The sequence below is a fragment of the Danio rerio genome, chromosome 6, assembly GCF_049306965.1.
Source record: "Danio rerio strain Tuebingen ecotype United States chromosome 6, GRCz12tu, whole genome shotgun sequence".
Lineage (NCBI taxonomy): Eukaryota > Metazoa > Chordata > Actinopteri > Cypriniformes > Danionidae > Danio > Danio rerio.
This window is the reverse complement of record NC_133181.1, coordinates 62,361,726-62,370,000: the sequence shown is the minus strand read 5'-3', so window position 1 is coordinate 62,370,000 and position 8,275 is coordinate 62,361,726. Positions and strand designations below refer to the sequence as shown.

At 45.8% G+C, this 8,275-nt stretch overlaps 1 long non-coding RNA gene across 1 annotated transcript; it reads right to left on the bottom strand.

The window, feature by feature from the left end:
• Positions 1-3,851: 3,851 nt before the first annotated feature.
• LOC141386398 (uncharacterized) lies at positions 3,852-6,941 on the bottom strand. Its single transcript, XR_012408343.1, has 2 exons — positions 6,723-6,941; positions 3,852-4,186 (listed from the first exon to the last, which is right to left on the bottom strand). It is a non-coding gene; the product is annotated as an uncharacterized lncRNA (long non-coding RNA).
• Between the last annotated feature and the right edge of the window lie 1,334 nt (positions 6,942-8,275).

Sequence of the window (8,275 nt, the reverse complement as noted above, 5' to 3'; positions counted from 1 at the left end):
GGAATAGCTTCCCTTTAAATGGCTCCTATTTTGCCCCCATAGATATATACACTAGTCGCCTGGCCTATTGTTGTCTATTGGACGGAATGCGTCAATAGCGCCGCCATCTTGCTACAGGGTAGCGCTCCTTTGAAATGAATGCGGGACCAAGGTACAGTGGAGGACTGTGGCCATCCAAAGCCAGAGATATACACATATACACATATATCTATGATCGGGAGTTTTCCTGGATGTTTGTATGTATTTTTTTTTTCTAATTACGAAAATTATAATTTTACATCACTTTTCTACATTGATGTATCAGTGACCGCACGGGCATTCCTGACTAAAAGCTTGTGTTTGTGTGTACAGAAATGTACTATTCACCCTGCCTGTTAAACTTGATCTAATCATGTCCTGAAACACAGCTCCTCTCCTGCTTTCACTTCTCATACTGACGGAGGGAGCGATTACTTTGTGAATGAATCTCCATCATGAACGACTCTTTCACTAACGTTAGCCGACAATAATACAAGTTTCTGGCAGCGCAGCATCTCGTTGTCATATTTCTTTTGCATTGTTTGCTGATTTTATTCAACAAAACTAGCATAAGCCGAGTGTTTAGTGTGAGTTGGAGCTGCTTTGCCTTATGGTGAATGCAGTAAGAGACTGTTATCATCAATAACGTTACCTGATTAGCACAAAAGTTCAGAACATACAAAAACAGAAAAAAACTGAATATTACCTATGAAATGTTCTGCCTTTGTGCTTTGTTTTCTTTGTTTGCTCGTTACTACACTCGTAGACAGCGCTAAAGTCCCGCATCTTCACGTAATAACACTGTCTTGACTAGTGCGGTTGAATGACATTTGTCCTGGGAGCCCTGTACCAATGTGGCGGCGCTATTGACGCATGCTCAGGGTCCCTATGTGATATCTAGTGTATATATCTATGTTTTGCCCCTTGTAAAATAAGATGTAAAATAAGACTGACCAATCAGATTTGAGCTCTCCAGACAGCCATGTAATAATACGCATTAGTACTTGATTATGCAATAATATGGCCACAGTCAGATCACCCTGCAGCTCAAGAGCGGTTACTCACTGAAGATGAGCAAGGCTGAGGCTGGTCAGTGTCTGGATGGGAGAGCACATGGGAACACTAGGCTGCTGTTGGCACTGGTGTTAGTGAGGCCAGCAGGGGGCGCTCAACCTGCGGTCTGTGTGAGTCCTAATGCCCCAGTGTAGTGAAGGGGACACTATACTGTCAGAGAGCGCCGTCTTTCAGATGAGATGTTAAACTGAGCTCCCCACTCTCTGTGCTCATTAATAATAAAATGGCACTTCTGGTAATAAAATAGGGGTGTAACCCTGGTGCCAAATTTTCTCTCTAATGAAGTTTACAGCCCTTTGGCAGCCGAGAAGATGGAGGCAAAGAACCGTCGCAGTTTTAAAACATTTATTAATAACACGGACCAAAAAAACAAAACAAACGGATGGCAGCTCTTCACGGAGAAAGAGGATTGGGGCTTTGCACCACAGCACCCGCAACACCTATATGAGATGGGCCGAGAGAAAAGGAGATGAAAAAAAAGGAGGAACGACAAAGTAGACAGAGAGAGAGGAGAGAGGAAAAATTGGGGTTCAGTTCCCCAGACACGCTGCCACTCGGTCCTCCACCAGCTGAGAGATGCAACGACGTGTTGGGAGCCCTGTGGAGGAATCTATCCACCCGTCCGTCTTCTGGTGTCCAGCAGTGGTTCTCCTGGCTGGCTGGTGGCTTCTTTGGTCTCCTGCTCCGCTCCCGCTTTGGTGGATGGATGCAGGCTACGGCCTCACGGCGGATCGCGGCGACTCCTCCGGGTTCTGTGGGATGGCTCTCTTCAGCGCTTTTCCTTCTGTTGGTGAGCCTCGCGTCCCCCGCTCCTCCTCATGCTGGGAGACGGCAGCAGGCAGATCCTTTTCTCGCCAGCTTCAGGCCGCCCCGGCACTCTGGGCAGACGAATTTCTCCCCCACTCGTGTTCACTCCCGAACACTCGCCCCCTCTCAGCGGCGAGGGCAACTGGACAACGTGTCCCTTCTTCTCCCGGGTTTCAGCACCACTGTGAAGAAGGAGGCGGAGAATCGATGCAGTTTTAAAGTATTTATTATTAACAGCTCCTCACGGAGACTGCCGTCAAACTGAAAGCAAAGGTAAAACAATATGTCCGGGCTCGTTCCTCTCTCGGCTTTCTCCACTTATAGTCCAGAGCTTCTTCCATTGGAGTCAGGGCCGGGGGGCGCCACAGGTGTATTCACTTACGCGGGAGCCTCATTCCGTTCCCATGGCTCTCGGCCACGACCCCATCGCCACACCCTTCATCAGCCTTCAGCCCTCATGGCCTCCCAATCATCGCCATCCACTGAATTGGCTCCATCACTGTCTCTCCACCTACAGCTGGTGTGTGGTGAAGCACTAGCGCCATTGTCCAGTGGCTGCCGGAGCATCATCCAAGTGGAGCTGCACACTGGTGGTAGTGTGGAGAGACCCCCCTCATGATTGTGAAGCGCTTTGGGTGTATGGCTATTTTGGCCAGGACACCGGGGTTACACCCCTACTTTTTAAGAGACGTGCCATGGGATTAGAGATCTGCGCGGGACAAAATTTTGAATCCCGCTCCCGCCCGTACCCACCAGGTTTTAGCCCGAACCCGACCGCTCAGGCGTTTGCTGTTATATCAATTCAAAGGGTTGTAATACCATGTATCAAGTACCAATGTAATACCAAAAGGTTTTATATAAAGGTATACAAATACTGTGCGCCAGCTCCGGGCCGCAGCGCACATTACTCTCGGACAGATTCCGGCGAGGATGCGGCAGCGTTGGCTCGTTTACGCCCGCCGCATCTGGCCCGATTGATTCGAGCCGGAATCAGGCAGTGAGTCCACAATCATCCGGCCAGAGTCCGGCAGCCGGAGCCGGGCCGAGTGATAAGTCTCCGGCAGGCGAGAATCTAGCCGAAACTGGCCCGAGTGTATTTTGCTATCTGGGAAAGCTCTCTCTCTCTCTCTCTCATTCACGCGCGCGCACACTAACATACACACACACAAGCACCAAGCACACACACAGGCAAAGCTCTCTCTCTCTCTCATTTGCATAGCAATATCCGCGATATTGCTAGACAGCCCGCTCCCATACAAAATTAAACCCGTTATCGACCGCTCCCGCGATTTATTTGGAAATTTATGCAGACCTCTACATGGGATTATTAATGAGCACAGACCTCGGTTTAACGTCACATCTGAAAGACAGCGCTCACTGACAGTATAGTGTCCCCTTCACTACACTGGGGCATTAGGACTCACACAGACTGCAGGTTGAGCGCCCCCTGCTGGCCTCACTAACACCACTGCCAACAGCAGCCTAGTGTTCCCATGTGCTCTCCCATCCAGACACTGACCAGCCTCAGCCCTGCTCAGCTTCAGTGAGGGACTGCTCTTGATCTGCAGGGTGATATGGCTGTGGTACATCTCGATGCGGTCAGTTTGAAAATTGCTGGGATTTCGGTCCTGATTTAACATTAGAATATCAAAAAAAATAGGATTACTCCAATATGTCTGTGCACACACTATACTACACCAATTTCTGTCCAAACAGCCTGCAGAGGTTGATTTTGCATGATAGGAGGCCTTTAATGTGTGCAGTTGACCAGACTAATGTCTGCATCAGTATCTGTAGTAAGTCACACACACCTGACGTTGGGGCAGGATTTATCGCCGAGCTCCACTCCAAAAGGTCTCCGTCTCTAGAAGGAGCGACCAAAAGACAAATGGCTGAGAGGATGCGGTGACAATATTGGGCGTGATTCTTCTTTTTCTGTGTGTGTGTGTGCGTGTGTTAGTGTGTGTGTGTGTGTGTGTGTGTGTGTGTGTGGTGGCGTTTGGTTAATAATGCCCTGACCGTTTCATTATAGTAATCAGAGAGCGATCGGCCGGCGCTGGCAGAATGAGTGAGAGCTCACACACTCGCCTCATTAACTCACACACACACACACACACACACACACACACACACACACACACACACACACACACACACACACAGAGCATCTCGCGACAAATTGGAATTGCCTTTTGCGGTCGGTGGCCCCTGGAAAACACACACACTCTCTCTCCCTTGTGAAGAGTATATCTCTCATGGCATTGTGTCTCCAGTGTCTGCTTTATTCCTATACAGAGAAAACACACACACACAGAGAGAAAGAGAGAGAGAGAGAGACATGGTCAAACACTCACTTTTCATGGTCAGACACATTCACTTTACTACACTCCAAAAAAATGCTGGGTTGTCATAACCCAACTGTTGGGTCAAATAAGGACAAACCCAACTGCTGGGTTAAAAGAATCGTTTCAGTCATTTACACCATCAGAGTCATTTACATTCAATCTAAAAAAAATAACAAGGATTTGGGTGGACATTACAATATGGACAAACCCAACTGTTGGGTATGTAATAATAATTTCAGAGTCATTTACATTTAGTCATTTAGCAGATGCTTTTGTCCAAAGCGACTTACAAATGAGGACAAGGAAGCAATTTACACAACTATAAGAGCAACAATGAAGAAGTGCTGTAGGCGAGTTTCAGGTGTGTAAAGTCTAAGAAGGAAAGTATTAGTAATTTTTTTTAGTAATTTAGTAATTTTTTTTGTAATTATTATTATTTATTTTTTTTTTTGAGTACAGTTAGTGGTATATCCAGAGAGGCAATTGCAGATTAGGAAGTGAAGTGGAGACTAAATAGTTGAGTTTTTAGTGGTTTCTTGTAGACAGCGAGTGACTCTGCCGTTCTGATGCAGTTAGGGAGTTCATTCCACCAACTGGGCAGATTGAATGCGAGAGTTCGTGAAAGTGATTTCTTCCCTCTTTGGGATGGAACCACGAGGCGACGTTCATTCACAGAACGCAAGTTTCTGGAGGGCACATACATCTGCAGAAGCGAGAGCACATAAGGAGCAAAGCCAGAAGTCACTTTGTAGGCAAACATCAGAGCTTTGAATTTGATGCGAGCAGCAACTGGCAGCCAGTGCAAACGGATGAGCAGCGGAGTGACATGTGCTCTTTTAGGTTCATTAAAAACCACTCGTGCTGCTGCGTTCTGGAGTAGCTGAAGAGGCTTGATAGAGTTAGCTGGAAGCCCGGCTAGTAGAGAGTTGCAGTAGTCCAGTCTGGAGAGAACAAGAGCTTGAACAAGGAGTTGAGCTGCATGTTCAGATAGGAAGGGTCGGATCTTTCTGATGTTATAGAGTGTGAATCTGCACGATCGAGCAGTTCTAGAGATGTGGTCAGAGAAGTTCAGTTGGTCATCAATCATTACATTTAAAGAGCTCCTATTATGGGTTTTTGAGAATATTCTTCCATGTAGTGTGTAACACAGCTCAGAGTGAAGTGAAATATCCAGCTGAGGCTTAAATCTGACAGTGCATTGATTCATCTATAAAAGAGTCGACTCAGAGTGCTTCAAATGAATCGTCTTGATAACGAGTCTTCAGCCGTGCCGGCCAGTGGTGTAAAGTAACTAATTACAAAGACTCCAATGACTGTAATTGAGTACTTTTTCTCAGATATTGTAATTTACTAAGTAGTTTTAAAAACGTTTAATTTTCCTTGAGCACATGTTTAGTGCTGTATTGGTACATTTACTCCACTACTGTCCTTCATCCTGCAGTCACTACTGTATTATTTCTTGTCTGTTGGGATTAGAGAAATCAGTCCTGTGATTCCTGTCCAATCAAATCACACATACAAGGTAAATCGGAAATGAACTACCTCAAGACATGGGCGATTTATAAATGCAGCAAACTGTTTGGAAGCATTAAAAGTGTCTGAGAAGATGTCCAGAATCTTCACACACACTGACCCAGAGACTGTTTAGATCATGTCACTGATGGGAAGATGGCGGATGTTTACTGTATGATGACCGTAATGGCCTTAAACACCCAGCAGGCACAGGACGTCAACATGACATCAGATCAGTGGTGGAAAGAGTACTGAAAAAGCATTCTTAAGTAAAAGTACCATTATTTATCTAAAAATGTAGTGTAAGTAGAGTAAAATTACCTGTTGTAAATATTAGAGTAGTGAGTATTATGCTGTTAAAAGTTGATGCTTTTACAAGTAATTTGTGGATGTGTGTAAACGTAACATTCTGTAGTGCATTTAGTTTTTGCCCAGCAGGCACACAACGTCATAGGACGTTAATATTAGGTTAGATTTAGGTTGTGATGTCAGGTGACCAAAATTCAATGTCTAGCCAGCGTCTATGGACAACACTATTTTGATGTCCAATAATGACATCAAATGACGTTGATATTTGGTTGATTTTAGGTTGTTAGAAAGTGACCAAAGTCCAATGTCAAGCCAATATCTTAACCAACATCATATTGACGTCAAATACTGACATTTATTCATCAGTTATGGCAACCAAAATCCAACATCTGATAGTGTCATATTGGTAATGTTCACACACCTTCAAGCTGTAACATCATTAGACGTTGACATTTGGTTGGTTTTAGGTTGGACGTTGGACATTGACATCGGGCTGACGTTGAGTTCTGATGTAAACCCGATTTTCATTTCTCTCGTTAATTAAAATTAAGATTAAACAATTAAAAACTTATTTTATTCTAGCCTTAATAAAACAAATAAGACCTTTTCCAAAAGAACAAATAAAATAGGAAAATGACTGAATCTGTTCAACCTCACCTGGGAAATATCTGAAATTTGAAATCACAAGAGGGCGAATGATGTTGTGTTGATCAGTATATGATAAAATCAGGATCACATAAGTGACTTGTCTTCATCAAAACACCTGCGTCTCCGTCTGCAGTCTCAGATTATCATATTCTGAATCCTCAAGCGCTTCATTAACACACAGGCGCATCTTCTTCAGCGACCTGCGAGGAGATCCAGACAGCTTTTAGCCTGTGGGAAAATAAAAACACACAGAAGCAGCTCATATTAGGCAGCGCGACACACATTTTACATGCAAGTTTGTTTGGAAGAATGACAGAACATCCAGACGGAGAGCAGATGAAGCGCTCGTTTCTGCGCTCAGATGATTGACAGCTGCGGGTAACACCTTTTTAACCCAATAAACAACACGGAGATGCAAATACACTTCAGATTGAGTTGCTCTTACTGCTCAGAGTCAGCAAATGCTGCTTTAAGAGTAACAAGCGAAAGTTTAGTGCTCTGCAAAATGCTTTCTTAGAGTTTTTCTCTTGTTTATAGTCTGAACCCACCAGAGGCCACTGTCGACCGACTGAATGATTGACTAGGCGACCAGCCAATCGACTGACCCACCCTCCTCGCTCCCTCAACCAACCAATTTTACCAACCCAAGCTCATTCTGGAAACGTAGCCCCATGGACGTTTCTGGAGACTGCAATTTTTATGTGGCCGGAGGTACGTATGGCCGCGTTTAGTTTTTTCGAGCGAACGCTGCGGGGCGGTGTGGCGCCGCTCCGCTCCTCCTCTTCACGCTCGCCGGCTCGCCTCCGAGTGGAGGGCTTTCCCGATGCAACCAGTTTGTCCGCTTAGCTTACAGCGTTGCGTCGGCGGAGCGGAAGCCCCGGAGGAGGAGGAGCCGGGATCGAGTCCGGGGAACAGTGGTTCCAGAAATCAGGTAAGATGAAAAACAGAATCCGAAAAATAAGGGCGAGAATGCGGCGGGATCCGAAAACGCGGTCGAAATCGAAGACGAGGGCTTTTGCTTTTATTTATTTTTTTCTGGACGGCTTTTGAGAACCGTCGCTCGGGTTTAGGGAAGGAGGAGGAAGAGGAGGGCGGCCAGGCCGAGCGGCCTCTCGCGGATCCACGAAAACGAAAAACGCTCGAATACGTACCTCCCGGGATGTACCTCGCGGTCCGCAGAAACGTCCGCAGGGCTACGTTTCCACAATGAGCCGGGGTTGAATTTTACTGATTGACCCACCCACCCACTTATTTCCCTAAACCCACCAAACCCACAAAACAAAGAAAAAGAAAAGCCTTCGTCTGATTTTTACGTTTTCGGATTTTACTACATCCTCACCCTGTTATTCACTCGTTAATTTTATTTTTTGGATTCTGTTTTTGTCTTTTGTCTTACAGTTTACAAGGACAAACTGGTTGTGGCAGGAAAGCCCTCCACATGGATGTAAGCGGTCAGCCAGTAAGCTCCAAAAGGAACGGCGTCACACCGCTCCGTAGCTTTCGCTTAAAAAATTAAATGCAGCCATACGTACATCCGGCCACATAATTCGCGGTCTCCAGAC